We start from the raw sequence: 22,247 nt of genomic DNA on the forward strand, positions 1-22,247 counted from the left end.
CTCAGAAGAGTAAAGAATCTGACTAGTAGTGAAAAGTCTGCCCTGCTGAAGAAACCATGCTAATTAGTAATTACTTCACCCATCTAATGCTATCTTAACTCCAAAACACTGAAGCGGATTGACTCTAAAAAAAGAAAAAAAAAAGTGAATTAAATAAGAATGTACTCACCACTCATTTTAATTCTATTGGATTTGGAGAACTGATTTATGGCAATTTTGAGCAATTGCCCAATTTAAGGGGAATTATTTCATATAGTGTTCACTGTAATTTTAAAGTTTCTGTCTTTTTTAGAGGTTACTACATCACTGATAGCTGAAATTTTTCTCAGAGCTGTTCCATTGCAAATAAACAATTTGAGCTTTACTTTATTATTTATAACTCAGTGATGTCAGGAACAATGAAAGAGATATTCATCTACTTGGCAGATTTCATAGAAACATGCATTTATGAAATACTGATGTTATATCTGTACTGTATAATGGCAATATGTACTCAAGAATAACCTATTTGGAAGACTATTGTATTATAATCTCAGTCCTCTGGGGAGTTATTTAATCAAAATAGCTCTGCTTAAGTGCACTACAAGAGGAGACATGAAAAAAATGTCAGAGGATCAAGGAGAGACAAAGGACTAGAAATTGTAATACTAAAAGTAATTTAGTGCCTTGAGGAATGGTAATTTTTTTTTTCTTGAAGTGGAAAAAGCACTGATAAGTCAGGAATGTCAGAGCTCCAACTGAGATCTTGGTGAATGGCAAAATAAATTCTCATACCCATGAACAACTAAACACCTAGATAAAAAGTGTTAAGTGAAAATGGAAATGTAAGTCACACTGTGCTTCTTAATAATCAGTGTTAGTGAAACACTAATTGGTATCATATAATTATAAGCAACCATATTGAATCTTATTCCTCTACTTTCTTAACTCTTTTTTTCTACAGCACAACTTCAAATAGGCTTTCCAGTAATTCTATGAGCTAAATTCTAGCAATCCTCATGAGTTATAATAAAGAGTTAAAGAACATAGTGTCCCTGAATAATAAATCATGTATTAAGATATACAGTCTTATCTTACTGTAGAAATCTATGGTAATTACTCTACTAATGAGTATTATGTGTTTAACTAGTATGACTAATTATCTTAAACTTTGATTATTGAGAATAAAACAATATAGGAGGCACAGAATGTTATAGAGAATTTTACTTCTATTTATTTTTTTGTGTGTGTGTGAATTAATTGTCACCTTTCTCCACTGTAAATGCACCATGTCAAAGTTGACTCCAAACTATCTTTACAGGGTTTTCCTCCTGTAATCCAATACCAGTGATTTTTTCCTCCTCTTTGGTAGTCAGTGCTGTGGCATTATACAATTATTGATATTACCATATTAATCTTTTTCAAAGCATTCCAGCTTATAGTACATGACCATGCATGACCATCTTCTTAAAATTTGTCATCTGCTTCAAATTAATCAAGGATAATACCTTGTTGACCTTCTCTGTCTCTAGCATTAACCATTATTACTGAGCAATATATTTCTACTAATAACTCAGGATACTATTGGTAGTTGGTGGGTTATAAAACATAAATTATGAATACAAATTTGATCCTGCATTTCTGTCAGGGCTTAGTTGCTTGGTGTTTGAGAAACCACTTGCTTCAGTATGTTTCATATATTCTCCCATCTTTGCTCTGTGTTCAAGAGCATTACCCACCTTACATGTCGATTAGTGCGTAGCCAGTGTTTCAACCAAACATGATTCAAAACTTACCTCTTATGAGATCGTCTCACAAGCATGGATGGTCCTCTTTATGACAAAAGCCACCTAGCACTAATGTACTCCTTTTAGATATACTTTCATATTTAATTGTTTTCAGGAAGACTTATCATTTAATTCAAAGTGATTTTAAATGTCAGTGATAATGATTAGTAATGGATAGCATTTTTGAGCATTAGCTAATTTCCAGACACTGTGTTAAGTGTTTTATATGAAATATCTCATTTAATGCAGTAACACTAAGAGGTAAGTATAGCAGGATAGCTTTATTAATTTTTGACAGATAACATAGAACTGGGATCTAAATCATGTTTTAGAATACCATAGTTGTTGGCCTCTAGGAAGGAATTTGAGCTCAGTTCAAATATTATTCTCTCTAAGAGGCCTTCCCTAACGACTCTATACAAATACCATCTCTGCCATTATCACAGCCTGTCTTTTTTGGCACATGGTAGCTACAACCTACCTACCTATGGTCAGTGAAATGTGGTTGAATTTTCTATTTATCACTTCTCAGTGGGAGAGTCTAAAACCAGTGTGAGGTTGGCTTAATCCCTGTTTCCTTGTCATATTGGCAGGCAATGTGTCTGATGGTGGAGGGTCCATCAGGTCCTAGAGTGAGGAAATGTGGATCAGAGCCCCTAGTCAATGTGATAAGTAAAACTTTATTAGAAGTCACCACGGTGTTGGGGATTCTTTTTAGAAACAAGAGGCTGATTGTACACTATTAATTCATGTATTCATTCAATCAACAAACATTTTTGTGTACCTGTTATGAATTAGGAACTGTTCCAAGCACTAAGAAAATTATAGTAATCAAAACAAAAACCCATGCTTCTTTGAAGCTTGTTTTCAGGGAAAAGACAGATAATAAGGAAAAACAAACCAACAACAACAAAAAAAGAAAACTTTTTTTTTAACTGTCTGTTAATGGTGATATAGTGCTGTGGGAAAAAATGTGAACTTGTAATAGGGAGTGATGCAGGTTAAACTGTGTGTTCAAGGAGTTAGTTGCTGATAGAGTGATATTTGACCAAAGGGCTGAAAGATTAAAGGAAGCCTGGCGTATAGTTATATTGAAGCACTTTTCCAGGAAAAAGGGACAAACTTCTGTCACTAAAGAACAGTAAGGAGGCTTAACATTTGTGACAAAGGGGAAGTACAATGAAGGCAAGACCATAGAGGCAGAAGAGGGTGTTGTGGGCTCTTCAGTTTTCATCTGTCATAACTCTCTCACTGTGAACAGTGCATGGTTGTTGAATAAATGAAAGAACAATCTCCATAATGATAAGATTTAAGTATTCCACTTCATTCTATCACAAACCAAAAGAAAAACTCAGTTGAACTCACCAGGTCTACATCAAACAAATGCAGGTACTATTAACAAGTATTTGCAAAGGTAGGTATATTCTAATAACACCTCTCATTGGTTCAAAACCTTATTGAAAGAAAATTGAAAAAAATAGTGATATCTATAAAAATGTGTTTCATTAGTTTTAACTTAGTCACCTATGATAAAGAACCACTGGCTAATGTTTTAGTTACAGGAATAGATTTTTTCCCCCAAATAGCTTCCAAAAAGTACCTTTACAAAAATTGTCCTAGAAGAAGAATGAGATTATTGATAAACATTTTGTACCAAACAACCCATGATTATTCTTAAAAGTAGCCAGCTATGCTTTGAGATATTTTCTTTCATGATTCTTAACATCTTTGTTGCAGTTATCTAATGTTGTGTAACAAAACATACCCAAACTTTGTTTATTATTTACTCACAACGTGTGAGTCAGCAATTTGAGCTGAATTCAAGTGAGAGTTCCTTCTACTTGTTTTTGAGTCCTCAGATGGAATGGCTCCTGATTTTCCAGATGCCCTTTCATCCTCTAGATGCTAGACTGGTCCTTTTTAAATGATTGTAGAAACATTCAGAAGTTGCTGTTTAGAGACAATTCTCCACGAATCCCTCACATTTCTACATGGCTAGGCATTTATGGACAATTTAGGAATGTTTGTATAAGGGGTTATAGCAAGCTAGTACTGTGTTATCAGGGAAAACTTTCTTATATTCCAAAGTAATAAATACAATGTCTCCTTTGGAGCAAAGTTTAGGCAAGATTTTTAGCATCACCTTATGGGATCGGGGGGTTCAAAGCTGGACACAGATTAGCTGTGTGTTCAGAATTCACCTAGGCCCATGTTGAATCACCCCTGTGGGACTTGGAAGGTAAAAGAGCTCAGTGAGAGCATGAAGTTCAAGCTGCCTGCTACACTAGAAGTTATAAACTGTGCAAAACCATTTGGTCTGGTTGTCTCCTTACTGACTAAGTCTGTGGAAGTGTGACAAGTTGACCTAGCAGCACCTTGCAGTTTAGGGACTACTTGATTGCAAGCTTTTCCAAATAGTAGAATTGAAAATAAAAGCAGTGTCACTTTTGCCACATTATATTGGTCAAAGCATGTCCCAGGGCCATACCAGATTCAAGCCTTGAGGGATTAGACTCCGTGCTTTGATGGGAGGAGTGACAAAGACACATTAGAAAGGAATATGTATAATTGTAGAATTCTCACTTTCCTCTGTGTATCTTGTAACCTCTTGTTCATAATTTTTATCTCTTTGAATCTGTAAACTCATAACTCCTTCAATTTATATTTATTCTCCTAATCTCTTCAGCTCTGTCTAATCTGCTATAAACAAGTTCACTGAGATTTCCAGCTTTTTACAGAAGTATAACAAATACATAAAATGTGCATAAATCACAAGTATAAACAGCTTGACACATTTTCACAAATTACCAACAGCCTCGTAACTAGAACCTAGATCAAGAAAGAAAATATCACCAGCATTCTCAAAACCTCCCTTATGCTCCTACCTAGTCACTACATACTCCCCAAGGATAAGCAATAGTTTTGCTTGTTTTTGAACTTTATGTATGAATGGAATCATATGTATGTATTCTTTTGTGTCTGTCTAACTTAGTTCTACATCACGTTTGTTAGAATCATCTATGTTATGATTCAGTTCACATTCTCTGAACACAGTGCTAATATGTTAGAAAATAATATCTAAAAGTTAAGATTTTTAAAAATGTATTTTTAAAATTTAGAACACACTAATAAATAATTTATATCAAATAAGAAAGAACCCATATTTGAAATTAGAAAATATTTATACTTAAATATGTAAATATTATTACTTCTCAAAACTTATGAGATGAAGATAAATTGTTATTATATGAGAATTTAAATATGATAATATATAAGAAAAGAAAAATAGCAGCCAATTAAGTAGCTAAGCATCAAACTTGACAATTAGTATACGATTAATAGAATATCCCCCAAACAACTATAGAAAGGAAAAGAAAAAGGGTAGAAATAATATAGACATACAGACATAAAATTGTTAAGATTGTCAGAGACAAGTTTACTTTTTCTCTTCAAAGATTAATACATTTTAAAATATCTACCAAAATTAATGAAAACAATTTTGATTAGTTACAAAAATGTCCCAGATCCTATATGCTTCCCTGTAACTACTCCTTTGATAACATAACACTGTAACTTCAAAAGAGTTGTACCTTATTTCCTGAATCTTTTACTTTTTAAAATTACTTTTTGTGTGTGTGTGTGGTACGCTGGCCTCTCGCTGTTGTGGCCTCTCCCGTTGTGGAGCACAGGCTCCAGATGCACAGGCTCAGCGGCCATGGCTCACGGGTCCAGCCGCTCTGCGTCATGTGGGATCCTCCCGGACCGGGGCATGAACCCGTGTCCCCTGCATCGGCAGGCGGACTCTCAACCACTGTGCCACCAGGGAAGCCCCTCCTGAATCTTTTAATGTGGGCTGGCTTTGTGACTTGCTATGGTCAATAGAGTGTGAAAGAAGTGCCAGTATTCCATTTCCAAACAAGACGTCAAGAGTCCTTTAGTGCCTATGTTCTCTTTTTCCTCTGACTCCACTTTGAGAACAAGTAAATGCCAGCTAACTTGCTAAAGAATAAGAAACCAACTGGGGAAGAGCTTAGTCCTCCTTATTGAGTCCAGCCAGTACAAACAGAACCACCTAGTTGTCTGCTGCTAATCACAGACGTGCACATGGGTATCTCTAGGTCCTTGGAGACCAGATGCTCCACTAGCCAACACACAGACATATGAACTTAAAAGAGCTTATTGTTTTAAGCATATAGGTTTTGTGGTTGTTGGTTACACAACATTATGGTAGCAGTAGATAACCACACAGAACCCATTATAATAACATATTATGTATTTCCAAAGAATATATTTTATAAGTTAAAAAACCTCTTCTTAATTTTAATAACATTGGTAAGTAATCAGCAAGCAATACGAATTATAGAAATAAAATAATTTATTTTTTTATTATTATTATTTTTTAATAAGATGAAAAGATACTCAACTTAACACAGGTTAAGTTTAAAAAAGTGTTGTGGACTTCCACCCTGGCACCAAGGCCCGGCTGCAGGTCGCCTAGGAGGTGAAGTCGCGGTGCCCGTGGTGCAGAGCTCCAGCCCCAGTGCACTGGGGCAACATGAAGAAAATGCCTCAGGCGAGCCCAGCACCCCGGGAGGGCCCCGACCTTTCCTCTCTGGGGCACGGGGGTCTTTTCCTGTTGAGGCCTGTGCCTCCCCTCACCCCAGGCCACCTTCCCTCCATCCTCTCCAGGGACCTCACCCTCAGGGAGTCAAGAAGAAAACCTTCATCCCAAATATCAGTCGTAAGATCAAGGAAGAGCCCAAGGAAGAAGTAACCATCAGGAAAGGAAAAGCGTGAAAGGGATACAGACCGACAGCGAGAGGGCCATGGACAGGGCGGGGGGCGCCCAGAAGTGTTCCGGTCCAACTCCATCTTTGAGCCGGGCCCAGCTGAAATGATGAAGAAAAAGGGGAACTGGGCTAAGACTGTGGATGTGTCGCACATGGGGCCCTCTCACAATATCAACATCAAAAGGGACAAGAGGGAGACAGATGAAGAAACAGAACAGATCCTGTGCACGCTGGAGAAGGATGATTTCATTGATGACCCTGGGCTGAGGAATGAGGCTCGAAATATGCCTGTGCAGCTGCTTCTGGCTCACTCGGGTTGGCTTTTTAAGGAAGAGAATGAAGAACCAGATGTTAAAACTTGGCTCAAGGAAGAGGGCATGGAGGTGGGAGGGGCCTGCTGTGAAAGTGAAAGATGAGCCACGAGATGAGGAGGAGGAGGTCAAGATGAAGGCTCCCCCCAGAGCAGCCAGGAAGACCCCCGGCCTCCCAAAGGATAAGTCTGTGGCAGAGCTTTCAGGAAGCTGAGCCTCATGCAGGAGGAAGAGCTGCTGTTCCTGCAGCTGCAAGACCGGGTCCCCGGCCAGCTGCCTACTCCGGACGTCGAGCCTACCAAATCAGTCGTGCAGAGAGAGGACGGACAGATGGTGGTTATAAAGCAGGAGAAAGACAGGGAAACCAGGCTGGTAGAGAATGCTTGTACCCTGACCAAGGGTCAGGTTGGCAAGCTACTCATCCGCAAGTCGGGGAAAGTGCAGCGCCTCCTGGGCAAGGTGAGTCTGGACGTGATGATGGGGACCGCCTGCTCTTTGCTGCTGTCCTGTCTGTAGGACTTGGAGACAGTAGGGTGGGTGACACGACAGTCCTGGGACATGTAAAGCACAAACTTGTATGCTCTCCCAATTTTGAATCCCTGTTGGATCACAAATACCGGTAAAATAAGCAGACGGAGGATGGTGGTGGCCGTGCTAACAGCGGCTGCTGCCTGCTCCAGACGTTGTGATCTAAAATCTGTTCGACCCAAAAGGGGCCTGTTTAGCCCACCTACTCCAGCCACTGTCTCCGTTTTGTCCACAGGGCCCACGTGGCTCCCTCCCACAGCAGCTGTGAACAGCGTGAAGACCTTCCCACAGCACCGAAACGGCTTGCTGCTGGGTGTCTTGTCCCTGCTACATCTTTTTTTCCTTTTTTTTTTTTTTTGCGGTACGCGGGTCTCTCACTGTTGTGGCCTCTCCTGTTGCGGAGCACAGGCTCTGGACGCGCAGGCTCAGCGGCCATGGCTCACGGGCCCAGCCGCTCCGCGGCATGTGGGATCTTCCTGGACCGAGGCACGAACCCATGTCCCCTGCATCGGCAGGCAGACTCTCAACCACTGCGCCATCAGGGAAGCCTTCCTGCTACTTATTTTTATAGTTATGTTTTGGCTCTTCAACTGACTGCATCCTCCCCAGGTGGAGAGGGGACGGTCTGTGGGAAAGGACAGGCTCCTTCTCTTGGTAACGTCTTGGTTCTCAGGGAAGAAAATGGAAGGATGGCTGCTGCTGCTTTTGCTCCCTCCTTCCGAGAGGCGGCGCCGGAGAGAGAGCAGGGACTTGAATCTGAGACTCAGTCGCAGCTCTGTCTCTTACCAACTGTGTGACTGGACAAACTACCTAACCTTTCTGAGCCTCATATTCCTCTTCTGACAAAAATGAGGGTGATACTTACCGTCCAGGGTTGGTGTGATGATGAAATGGAATATTGTCAATGAAAAATCCTTGCACAAGGCCAGACATACAAAGTTGCCACTCAATTAATGTTAGATTAGTTTCCAGAAAAAAAAAAAAAAAGGTTTTGTGATATCTGTAGGTAACACTTAAAAATATTTGTAGAAATTTTCTTCTATTGTAGTTTACTTAAAATCAACATACTGAGCAGTAGGAATGACTTTTGGAAATTCATTGCTGGGATACATAATTGCTATATATTTGAAATATTTCATATCTCAAGGGGTTAAAAGAAATTTAAAAAATCGTGTGTTTTTGGTCAAAGGTAGTCAAAAAGTACCAAAAAATGAAAAACTTTGACAGAGTGAAGTAAGTCAGAAAGAGAAAGATAAATACTGTATGCTAACACATATATATGGAATTTAAGAAGAAAAAAAATGTCACGAAGAACCTAGGGGTAAGACAGGAATAAAGACACAGACCTACTAGAGAATGGACTTGAGGATATGGGGAGGGAGAAGGGTAAACTGTGACAAAGCGAAAGAGAGGCATGGACATATATACACTACCAAACGTAAGGTAGATAGCTAGTGGGAAGCAGCCGCATAGCACAGGGAGATCATTTCGGTGCTTTGTGACTGCCTGGAGGGGTGGGATAGGGAGGGTGGGAGGGAGACGCAAGAGGGAAGGGATATGGGAACATATGTATATGTATAACTGATTCACTTTGTTGTAAAGCAGAAACTAACACACCATTGTTAAGCAATTATACTCCAATAAAGATGTAAAAAAAAAAAAAAAACTGTGTCTTTGTAGTACTGTCTAGGCATGTAGTTTGCAACCCAAATAACCAAGGTCTCAAACAACTAAATTTTAGGTGCCAAAAGAATATGCAGTTAGAAGTATGACTGTGCTTACCATCAAAATCAAAATTTAACATATGGCTTGATAATAAAATAGACAGTGTTTATGAGTAGAATTTAAAAGTAAGTCACAAAGGTGACCAACCCATCAAGCAGAGTGTTTATTGGTACTAAAATATAAACAAAAGAAATAAGATATTTCTAATGATTTTTCTGTTAATCTATGCATTTCATAGATTAACATAGATTATCTTATGCTCCTGCATAAAATAGGGATATTCTCACTGACAAAACTAAGGCAGGTTGTAGAACAAAGCTCCCCTTCTCCACTGGCATTGATAAATGCTCGTTGGAACTTTGCTTGAAAATCTCCATTTTTTCTCTGCTAAATACAGGCTTTTGATGCTTTTCAGGTGAGCAGGAACAAAGTGAAAATAATAAAGTTTTTGTTGTTGATTGTTTTGTCATATTCCAGGCAGTATCTTCTTCAAAGTATATTATTCCTGAGATTAAAAGTGAAGGTTGAATACATTTCTGACATAGATCAAGTGTATGTGTCTGTGCCTCACTACACCTGCTTTCCTTCAGTTGTAAATTAGTGTATCTGGTAGTACCATATAAGTCTGTTATGAACATTAATGGGAAAATGCATGTGAAAAGCTTGGCACAATATCTAACAAATAGCAAATGCTGACTAAAGTTAACTATTTATTAGAGATCATTCCTGAAGGAGAAGCATTTCTGTGGATAGTATATCCCATTCACTATATACTTATTTTTACAATCTTTGTTTTAAAAGATGACTTTTTCTTATCTTCATTCCCATCACTCAATAGTAGGGATCTTATCTGAGCCTTTGTCCCTATGGAAAAATTACAACTTCTACTCCATCAAAAGAGAACTAAATCAAACTGTACTAGTAGATTCATATAATCAGAAAATATTTATTGTGCATTTAATAAACCATAGCACTCTATCAGAGATTCCTCAGGTCATGGGGACCAAAATAATATAAAATTTTCTGACGCTGTAACTTATTATTCACCTCACTATGCTCTAAATGAGCAGCACGACCATAATCTTATTCAAGACTGGTCTAAAACGCTATTTTTCCATGCCTCCCTTGCACACCCCTGACCCAAGTTATGCCCCACTCCTCTGAACTCTCAGAGAAGTTTATCCATGCCACCATCATGACACATCTCATTTGCAAGGCGTGTATTGGTCTCTAAAAAATGATTTGGTCTGGTTTTCAAAATATAGGATGAAAGATCACAGAGAATATATGGCCTTAGCACTTTACTAGCACAATTTTATGAAAGGGAAAATTAAGGGCAAGATAAATCATTTTGTTCACTTCAAGTAAGAAACTAATGGTGTGTTAAATACACTAATTCAAAATGCATGGATACAAGGAAGTAATAATGGTCTCATCACCAAGGTAAAGATATCTGCTTGGAAGGCAAAATGGAAGTAAACAAAACACCACTAGGTGTCACTGGGGAAGGAAAAGAAACAAGAGAAGAAGGTTAAGGAGGAGTTAAGTTGAAGCCTTACCCAAAATGCATTATTTATGAAAAGATAAATAGCAGCTTTTGCAGAAAAGATAGCATGACATCAACAGTTCCCAAGAAGTGCAGAAGTAGAGGAGGAAAGAGTGTGGCTTCAATAATTCTGAAAGCAGCTGCTGAGATCAAACCAGAAGAACTCCAGCTGCTTGTTCTGTGAGCATTGCCAAAGGTTTCACATGCTAAATATGTATCAGAACTCCCGGAGAACACCAACACTTAAAATAGGTATTAACAGACAGAAAATGATATTCCAGTCCTTTGAGAAAATTTGATATTTAGTTCTAAATTTTGTTATGATTGTCTAACTTGGGGTAAATCACTTAAAACTCCCTGCTTCCTTCAGTGTCATCTTTTACACAATAAGAAGAGGAATACAGGACTTCTGATTTACAGGTTGTATGTGGGGATAATATAAGAACAGGTATTCTATAAATTACTCTTCTAGAATTAATATCATTATCAATTTTACTCATTAATTTATTTTTCTTACATATTTAAAAGAAAGGAATTAACTGTTTTAAATTGTTATTTTATTAAAGAAGAATTTATTTTTGGAAAACAATTTATGCTTTGAATCATAAAAAAATCATGATCTAAAACAGTTGAAACTATTTGGAATTCTCCCACTGTTAGTTCATCTATTGCTTTTTGGAGGCCTTAATTTCTTTAGCTATTATTAAAAGAATTGTGAGTTGGGATGGGCTAAATTTGCCAGTTGGACAAAAGAGGATTTTTATGCAATATATCAGTAAATTGCTGGAATAAGGAGGCCTATGGTCCAGACTACGAATTCTGTTTTCAAAGATTTTAGATAATGATATTTTCCTTAGGAAAATTCTTTTCTAGGACTTATCCAAAGTGCTAAAGTCATCTTGTCCCTGATCCCAACTTGGACATAAGTCAAGTATAACCATTCTAAAGTTGGTTTTGTGTTTTTTATCATAAATGCCCCCTGCTTGATCTCCCTGTGCTTCCCAGGCTCCAGCCATGGGTGCTCTGCTATGCAAATCTTGCTCATTGTATAACTCTCAACACAGTAAGACCCATGCTCACAGGCTCTAATTCATGCTACACACTTGCTGAGCAGGATTACCTGATGATCTCATCCCCTCATTTTACAGAGGAGGAAATAGAGAGTTCTCATGATTTACTCAACAGCAGAAGTATTATAGAAGCATACATTTATGTATAACTTATCATTTATCTCCAAGAGAGGCTACTTCCAAAGGCTCCTTCAAAACTACTCCCAGAGTTATGTTTCTAAAAAATCAAGCAGGGAATTCCCTGGCAGTCAAGTGGTTGGGACTCGGTGATTTCACTGCCGGGCCAGGTTCAGTCCCTGGTCGGGGAAACTAAAATCCACAAGCTGTGGGGCATGACCAAAAACAAGAAAAAGCAAGCAAAAAAGTGCAATCTTGTCACTCTCCTTTATAAACAACGAACCTTCAAAAGAACCTCAAAGAACCCCAATGCATCCATCAAGCCATATCTTCGTCACTCATTGATTAATTTAATATATATTGATTGAAAAACGAGATATTGATTTAAAAACAAGACACATTGAGGTAGATGCTGGGAGTACAGTAAACGATACAGAAATGTTCCCTGCCATCAGGGCACTTAAAGTTTAGTACATGAGAAAGGTCGTACAGATGATTACAACTACATTATTTACACAAAAGACTAACTGAGCTTCTGGCTTTCTCTCACCCACACTGTCTTACCATCAGTTACACCACTCTTCCCATACAATTCCCAGCTTTTCCTAATCAAGTTCCATTATTTCACGTGGCCTTGAATTTACACATGTTGTGTTTTTCCTGTCTAGAATATTCCAGTTTCTTTCTTTCTCTGGCAAACTACAACTCATTCATTTTACTCGGTTATGACCTCTCTGAAAGCCTTCTCTACCAGAGCTGACTGTTTTCTGAGGCACCAGGGCACTGTTCATATATCTTGTGTATTCTGTTATTAAACCATCTTTTAATTAGTGCATTTTGCTCACTGGTTAAGAGCAAAGTTCTAACATGCATGGGTTTGAGTCTTGTCTCTGCTAATTTCTCACTGTGCTCTTGGACAAATAATTTAACTTCTCTGATAATCAGTTTCTTTACTTTAAGTGTGCTTGTAATAGCATTTAGCTCTACGTGTTGTTGCAAAAAGGGAATGAGTTAGTACCTGTAAAACATTTCAACAGAGCTTAGCAAATATTAAGTGGTTTGTTAATACAGGTTTTTGATATTATTATCAAGCCAAATATCCCGAATCACAATAATTCTCAGTAAATGTATATTGAAAATGTGAAAGTGTGAATTTACAACTAGTGTAAGTCTTTGTAGTGAACTTTAAATAGATTCAAAAAAAAAAACACTAGAAACTAAAACTAAGCCTAAGACTGCCTACACAAATATAAAACAGCACCCAATAAGGGATTGGTTAAGAATCTGCCTGCCAATTCAGGGGACACAGGTTCAAGCCCTGGTCTGGGAAGATCCCACATACCACAGAGCAACTAAGCCCATGCATCACAACTACTGAGCCTGTGCTCTAGAGACCATGAGCCACAACTACTGAAGCCCCTACACCTAGAGCCCATGCTCCACAACAAGAGAAGCCACAGCAATGAGAAGCCCTCACACCACAACTAAGAATAGCCCCCACTTGATGCAACTAGAGAAAGCCCGTGCTCAGCAACAAAGACCCAATGCAGCCATAAATAAATAAATAAATAAATAGATAGATAGATAGATAAATAGATAAATTTATAAAGTACCCAATGAGAATCAACATATTTTAATAAACAGACTTTACAATTCTAACCATATTCAATGATGAAAAATGTTACAGATTTTTTTTTTATTGCATTCATCTTAAGTTGACTTGGATAGTTTTAATAAGGTGACCTCTTACTGTTAGTTTCAAATTGTTTTTCCTTCATTATTTGGTTACGTAGGAGTCTAATGAAGCAACACAACAGTGTTTCCCTTTTTGCTATTCCTCAAGGGACAACTCATCTAATCATCTGAACACTTGGAACTCCATTGTGATACAAATAAATGATTATGTGGTAGAGCTTTAAAAACAATCACTGAAAATTTCACCAAAAAGAAAACATGCAAAACGAATTTAAGAAAAGCGTGTATATTTTACTGTAAAATTATATCCTTTGACTTACTCAAATATTACTACATGTGTACCAAAAATAAATACATAAATAATAAAAGGAAAGAAAATAAATTGTTGCCTTTCCAAAAATGCATATTTCTACTCCATGGTCAAACAACAACAAACTATGACCACAGCCTTACAACCACATGAGTGCCACAGGTCTCTAATCCTTGAGATCAATTGGTACCCTAGAAAAGAAATGATTGCAATGTCACTAATCATATACAATGCTCCTGGCCCCATGAGGAACTACAGGTTATACATAATGAGACATAACTTTTCCCATCTCTAGCTGGAAATTATCACATCATCTTTTCATATTCTCCAACAAGGTCTGTTTTCAGGTTCAAAGTCACATATTTGTGGATTACATTCTTCAGATTCTACATTACTATGGTATGGATCTCAAAGAGATAGAATACTGCCAACCCTTAAATATTGATCTTTGCATCATTATATTTATTTATTTATTCATTTTAAAAAATTTATTTTATATCGGAGTATAGTTGATTTAAAATGTTGTGGTAGTTTCAGGTGTACAGCAAAGTGATTCAGTTATGCATATACATATATTTATTCTTTCTCAGATTCTTTTCTCACATAGGTTATTACAGAGTATGGAGTAGAGTTCCCCGTGTTTTACACTAAGTCCTTATTGATCATCTATTTTATATATAGTGTGTATATGTTAATGCCTCATTATATTTAAAAAAACAATTAGAAAACACCCAAATCTGAACAATTTAAGCAGTTTTGGTGAAAGCCATATAAATAACGTTTGAATGAATCCAACAATTTATAAAGATGAAAAAACAAAATTTAAGTAAGTGGATGGAGTAACAGATTGTGATAGCTTCATCAGCATCCTGAAAGAAGAGATTGATTACTTAAGGACTAGAATAAAACATTAATTAACAATGAGGTTTAAAAAAACCCCAAACCTTAAAGATTATATTTCTAGGAAATGATGAATAATCATACAGGGAATGCCAGCCAGTATTAAGAATCCATTGATATTGTTTCAAGAAAATGACAAGCAGCTTAACATATATGATGGTTACCTGTCACCATTTTTTAAAAAAAGAATTAACAATCACAAGCAGCAGTGTGTACACACACACAAAAATTCAAGATGAAGTGGCGCTAACAATGACATCTCATTCTCTGACATCTAAGGCTGATGGCCCACTGCCTGTTAGACTGACATCAGACACTGAGGACCTAACTCCTGCCTCCCACATGAAGTCACAGGAAAAATAATACCAATTATTGCAATGTGTACAACATCCATCTTCATCTGTTCAATGTTCATTTGGTGGATGTAATTCTAGTCAACATTATCATCATGCATTATCCCTGCATCAGCACTGGCTTAGTCAGCTTAGCAATATTACCATGTCCTTATTCTAGCAAGAGTATACTGGGTGAAATCTGTCTTAGCTCGGGCTGTCATAACAAAATACTGAAGACCCAGGGTGGCTTAAACAACAGAAATTTATTTTCTCACAGTTCTCGAGGCTGGAAGTCCAAGATCAGGGTGTCAGCATGGTCAGGTTCTGGTGAGACCTCTCTCTGGCTTGCAGAGGGCCATCTTTTTTTGATGTGTCCTCACATATTAGAGAGAGAAAGAGAGCCCTCTTTCTGGTGTCTCTTCTTATAAGGACACTAATTCCATCATGAGGGTCCCATTCTCATGACCTCCTATAAACCTAATTATCTCCCACAGGCCCCACCTCCAAATACAATCACAATGGGGATTAGGGCTTCAATATATAAATTTGAGGATTTCATGAACATTCAGTCCATAATATAATCATAAATGCTCAGGTTTGCAGTTTTCCTTTTTCACTCTTTAGTGTTTCTTTCTATAAAACATAACCATTACATTTTTATATATGAAAATGATTGAACAGAAACTGTGTAAATTAACACTAAAGATCAAATTATTAGAGAATTAAGAAATCAAGGACCTTAACCAGTTTACTTTACTAACAATAGCAAAGATACAATTAATTTTGAGCACTGACAAAGCAGAGAGAGGCATAAGGACCACAAATACAGCTCCCCAGGTTTTTTTTCTTGCCACATTAGGGCATTCTCTGGCCCATATCAACATAAAAGGTCTCTAAGCTCCATATTTCATCACATCAGTTGTGCAGAAATAAGTTGTTTTGGTCATGAAATATCTCCATTTTATATTCTGATAGGTATATTGCTTAAGTGACATTTTCCACATTAAGCCATAGGTGAATTTAATAAGTAAAACTTGAAACCCTTGATCAACATGTGTAGCTAAGTTGAAAAATATAGCATAATCATGCATTTTTAAGTGTTTTGTGCCTCCTAATGTAGCAGAACAGTTTTACTTCCTAATGTTGATGTTTCCAGCAAATTTTTCCCCATAAATCCATAGATTTGTTGTTTGGTTTCAATAATTCAGGGGTTAGAAATTTTATTTTTTTCTGTCAAGGGCCAGACAGTCAATATTTTAGACTTTGTGGGCCACATATAGTCTTTGTTAATCTTTGTATTCTATTTTTACAACACTTAAGAAATGTCAAAACATTCTTAACTCATGGGTCATGGTTTGCTGACCCCTGCATAGGCAATAGTAGATAGATCAGATAGATTCTGCTAAAAGCATGCCTTAGATGAGGACTCTCTTGCTAGAGAATATTATTTGTTTATTTGCCAGGTGTATTGTTATATATATATATATTTATTTTCTGTATATTATGATGTTTTAAAACCTTTCTTTTCTTTAGCAAATAAGTTTAATAGTAGTAAAATATTTATATGTACAGATATTCATTATAGTGTTACTTCAAAAAATCAAAAACAAAAACCCCACAAAAAACAAATGAAAAAACAACAGTAAACAACATAAGTGCCCCAATAAAGGGAATGTTTAAATAAATTATCATTTACTTGTAGGATGAAATATTATACAGCCATTAAAATCAATGTTTATAATGCTTCATAACATGGGAAATGACTATAGTATAGTGTTAGATAAAAATTAACATAAAACCATGTATATATAGTATGATCTCAATTTTATGCATTCATGTGGGCAGAGAACACAGATTGAAAATAAATACACCCAATATATGTCAGTGGTGGACTTGTGTTTTTTCCTGGTTTATATTTCTGTTTTTCCAAATTTTCCATCAGTAGTAGATATTATTATTATTATTATTATTATTATTTATTTATTTATTTTGGCTGTGTTGGGTCTTTGTTTCTGTACGAGGGCTTCCTCTAGTTGAGGCAAGCAGGGACCACTCTTCATCGTGGTGCGCGGGCCTCTCACTATCATGGCCTCTCTTGTTGCGGAGCACAGGATCCAGACGCGCAGGCTCAGTAGTTGTGGCTCACAGCCTAGTTGCTCTGCGGCATGTGGGATCTTCCCAGACCAGGGCTTGAACCCGTGTCCCCTATATTGGCAGGCAGATTCTCAACCACTGCACCCCAGATATTATTTTTATAATCTTATTTTAAATTTTTGATTAAGAACTCTAAGTGAAAATTAAATTAAGATTCCTGAGTTGCCCTCAGTTTTCCTTGGGTTGCTCTGACTGCTGATTCCTCTGTTCATTTCAGTTATAGACTCTGTGAGGTCACCCCAACATTTGTTCCTAGAACAACTGGTCAAACATGAGTGATTGTATAAAAGGCCTCAGGGTGTTGAATAAGATCTGAGCTGGTAGAAAACTTCCCAAATCAGGTGGGCTAACTGAATCTCTTGATTACTTTGCCTTTTTTCCCATGACAGAATAACATCCCACAAATGGCTTACTTTTGAGAAGAATCTTTCATGCACTGCAGAGCAGAGATATTGTTCAGTCAGTTCTGGGTCAAAGAGGAAAAGCTGAAGAGATTTAAACAGGAAATGACTCGACTACAAAGAAATTAGAAGTATAAGTGAATAAAATGAGCCAGGCACAAATGATGAATTCTAGGTGTCCTAGAAACAATAGGGCCCATTGCCAGCTCAAAGGGGTGGAATCCCAGGTTGATGAAATGCTCCAGAGCTACAAGGAGATCACTCCTGGATCCATCACACCTGTGTCACATGTTTTGCCATCTTAAAAACACTTTCTGGCTGAGGAGACTCTCCCTTCCAGGCTAGCCAATTCTTAGAGATGGCAAGGGACTTGGCCTGCAAACATTTGATAGGCAAATTAACCAATCCAGATCCATCCCTCCTCTAGCTGGCTCATATACCCCAGCAAGCAGTAACCTTCTGTCTTAATTATCCCAAGGCCAGGACCCAGGCAACTAGAGACCACCGGTATAGCCCAAAGCCAGCCAACTTTATTCAAACCATCCAATCCTAAGCTCTTTACCCTGTCTTGCTTTGCCTTTCTTGTAGAAACCCCAGTAAAGACATGGGTTTTTCATCACTTCTGCTTCTGCTTCCTGACCAAAACCTGGTGTTTCTCCTGTGGATCTGTGTGGTGAGCCATGTCTCTTGTTTCTATGAGAAATGGAAGTAACATTAAACTTTTCTTTCAATGGCATTGACTTCACAGTGTGATCACTCAGTCATCTTTATAAATTAAGAGCTGAGCGCAAAACACCAGAAGGTCTAACGTTAGTATATTTACAAGGAGACTCTCAGTGGGGTTATCTGCCTTCTTTATTCCCAGGAATGTCACTCGGTAAAGGGAGGGAATGCTTTGAGGGTCTGTAGCCAAACATTTCCTTTCCAGGGTATTATTCCCCACTTCATATATTTTCGCATGTATAGTACTAATAGTGACTTAAAAAAACAAATTATAAATACTATACTTGTATTGCTTTATTAGTGATTTTAGTTTCTTTTCTTCTTTTAAGTCTAATGTTGTGTTTGCTTAATGCTTATTATTATTCTGCAAATTCTCTCTGTTGAGAGCTTATGGGTCAAGCGGAGATTCTAACTACACAAATGTACAAAATGTTATTCACAGTGGTGTGCATCTAGCCCCTTGGTGGTTTCTATACCATAGCAAATCTGAGTGACTTACAAATTGCATGGTTCACCAATGTAGAGTATAGTATATAGTCTAAGAACACGGGCTCTGGAAAGAGATATACCTTGTTTTTTATCCCATCTTTACTATTAACATATATGGGATTTTGATATAACACTTCATTGCTTAAAGTCTTATTTCTTTCATATATTAAATAGAAATACAATTCCCTATAGAGTTATGATTAAATAAAATGATTCATAAAATGCACTTAACTTAACCAGTTTCTGAATCATAGGAAGCAATCAATTAAGATTGTGTGATTCCAGCCCTAGAAGTTGTCTACTGTTACCTCCCGGGAGCTTGGGAGTCTCTCATCTAAAACTAGGAATCTTAAAATGGGACTAGGACCTTTTCACTATTCTTATTCAATATCTTTCATTGGCAGTGTTTCTAGCAAAACTCATAGGTTAGAGAGCAAAACTCTTCTGCTACACTGGGAGGTACAAAACACTTAAAAATGCATGATAGTGTTCCATTTTTCAACTTGACTCTATGGCACACTGATCAGGGGTTTCAACTTTTACCTACTCAATTCACCTTTGCCTCCAACCCCAGTTGAAGTTAACATCATCCTTTTACTGCATTGGCCACTGATGAAACAAAGTCCTTTCTGCAATTCTTTCTGGGCATATCTGCTGCAGTTCAATATAGAAACTACACTCCTTAAAGCCACTACACTCTTAAAAAGGGTTATTTCACTTTGCCTGGATCTCTTGCCTAGAAACTCCCTTGAACCACCTTCTTACTGGACCAAAGCACAGTCCAGTTTAAAGGAGACTTCTCTCCTTTCATAGCTATCTTCTTCAGTTTCCTTTTTTTCTACAAAAATGTTTCTTTTAAGTAGCTGTTTGCAGGTTTCAAGACATTGTGGCAGGGCTTCCCTTGTGGTGCAGTGGTTGAGAGTCTGCCTGCCAATGTAGGGGACACGGGTTCGTGCCCCGGTCTGGGAAGATCCCACATGCTGCGGAGTGGCTGGGCCCATGAGCCATGGCCACTGAGCCTGTGCGTCTGGAGCCTGTGCTCCACAACGGGAGAGGCCACAACAGTGAGAGGCCCGCATGCCACAAGAAAAAAAAAAAGACATGTGGCAGACTTAAAGAGAGAAGCTACACTTTCAAACACTTTTTATTTTTGGTGACCTTTGAATACCCTTTCATTAACACATTCATATTCCAGAAGTTAGCCAGATTGTTATGACACCTACAAACTTAGTCAATTTTAGCATCATGTTTATATAAGTTTATATTTTTTAACGTATTTATTGGAGTATAATTGTTTTACAATGTTGTGTTAGTTTCTGGTGTATAACAAAGTGAATCAGCTATACATATACATATATCCCTATATCCCCTCCCGCTTGCACCTTCCTCCCACACTCCCTATCCCACCCCTCTAGGTGGTAACAAAGCACTGAGCTGATCTCACTGTGCTATGCGGCTGCTTCCCACTGGCTATCTATTTTACATATGGTAGTGTATATATGTCAATGCTACTCTCCTCCCTTTGTCCCAGCTTACCCTTCCCCCTTCCCATGGCCTCAAGTCCATTCTCTATGTCTGTGTTTTTATTCCTGTCCTGCCCCTAGATTCATCAGAACCATTTTTTTTTGTTTTTTTAGATTCCATATATATGTGTCAGCATATGGTATCTGTTTTTCTTTTTCTGACTTACTTCACTCTGTATGACAGACTCCAGGTCCATCCACCTCACTACAAATAACTCAATTTAGTATCTTTTTATGGCTGAGTAATATTCCATTGCATATATGTGCCACATCTTCTTTATACATTCGTCTGTCGTGGACACTTAGGTTGCTTCCATGTCCTGGCTGTTGTAAATAATGCTTCAATGAATGTTGTGGTACATGTCTCTTTTTGCATTATGGTTTTCTCAGGGTATATGCCCAGTAGTGGGATTGCTGGGTCATATGGTAGTTCTATTTTTAGATTTTTCAGGAACCTCCATACTGTTCTCCATAGTGGCTGTATCAATTTACATTCCCACCAATAGTGTAGGAGGGCTCCCTTTTCTCCACACCCTCTCCAGCATTTATTGTTTGTAGGTTTTTTGATGATGGCCATTCTGACCAGTGTGAGATGATATCTCATTGTAGTTTTGATTTGCATTTCCCTAGTGATTAGTGATGCTGAGCATCCTTTCATGTGTTTGTGGGCAATCTGTATATCTTCTTTGGAGAAATGTCTATTTATGTCTTCTGCCCATTTTTGGATTGGGTTGTTTGATTTTGATATTGAGCTGCATGAGCTGCTGGTATATGTTGGAGATTAATCCTTTGTCAGTTGCTTCATTTGCAAATATTTTCTCCCATTCTGAGGGTTGCCTTTTCATCTTGTTTATGGTTTCCTTTGCTATGCAAAAGGTTTTAAGTTTCATTGGGTCCCATTTGTTTATTTTTGTTTTTATATCCATTTCTCAAAGAGGTGGGTCAAAAAGGATCTTGTCATAGAGTGTTCTGCCTGTTTTCCTCTAAGAGTTTTATAGTGTCTGGCCTTACATTTAGGTTTTTAATCCACTTTGAGTTTATTTTTGTGCATGGTGTTAGGAAGTATTCTAATTTGATTCTTTTACAGGTAGCTGACCAGTTTTCCCAGCACCACTTATTGAAAAGGCTGTTTTTTTCTCCATGGTGTATTCTTGCTTCCTTTATCAAAGATAAGTTGACCATATGTGCATGGGTTTATCTCTGGGCTTTCTATCCTGTTCCGTTGATCTATATGTCTGTTTTTGTGACAGTATCATACTGCCTTGATTACTGTAGCTTCATAGTATAGTCTGAAGTCAGTGAGCCTGATTCCTCCAGCTCCATTTTTCTTTCTCAAGATTGCTTTGGCTATCCGGGGTCTTTTATGTTTCCATGCAAATTGTGAAATTTTTTGGTCTTTCTCTGTGAAAAATGCCTTTGGTAGTTTGATAGGAATTGCACTGAATCTGTAGATTGCTTTGGTTGATAGAGTCATTTCCACAAAGTTGATTCTTCCAGTCCAAGAACATGGTGTATCTCTCCATCTGCTTGTATCATCTTTAATTTCTTTCATGAGTGTCATAGTTTTCTGCATACAGGTCGTTTGTCTCCTTAGGTAGGTTTATTCCTAGGTGTTTTATTATTTTTGTTGCAATGGTAAACGGGATTGTTTCCTTAATTTTCTTTCAGATTTTTCATCATTAGTGTATAGAAATGCAAGTGATTTCTGAGCAATAATTTTGTATCCTGCTACTTTACCAAATTCATTGTTTAGCTCTAGTAGTTTTCTGGGAGCATCTTTGGATTCTTTATGTATAGGATCATGTTATCTGCAATCAGTGCCAGTTTTACTTCTTCCTTTGCTATTTGAATTCCATTTATTTCT

General features: G+C 37.6%; 1 pseudogene; it reads left to right on the forward strand.

Annotated features, from left to right (window-relative positions):
• LOC132488722 (DNA-directed RNA polymerase III subunit RPC4-like) overlaps window positions 1-7,490 on the forward strand; it is a 38,925-nt pseudogene extending 31,435 nt beyond the window's left edge.
• The last annotated feature ends 14,757 nt before the right edge of the window (window positions 7,491-22,247 follow it).

This window comes from Mesoplodon densirostris, chromosome 1, assembly GCF_025265405.1.
Source record: "Mesoplodon densirostris isolate mMesDen1 chromosome 1, mMesDen1 primary haplotype, whole genome shotgun sequence".
Classification (NCBI taxonomy): Eukaryota; Metazoa; Chordata; class Mammalia; order Artiodactyla; family Ziphiidae; genus Mesoplodon; species Mesoplodon densirostris.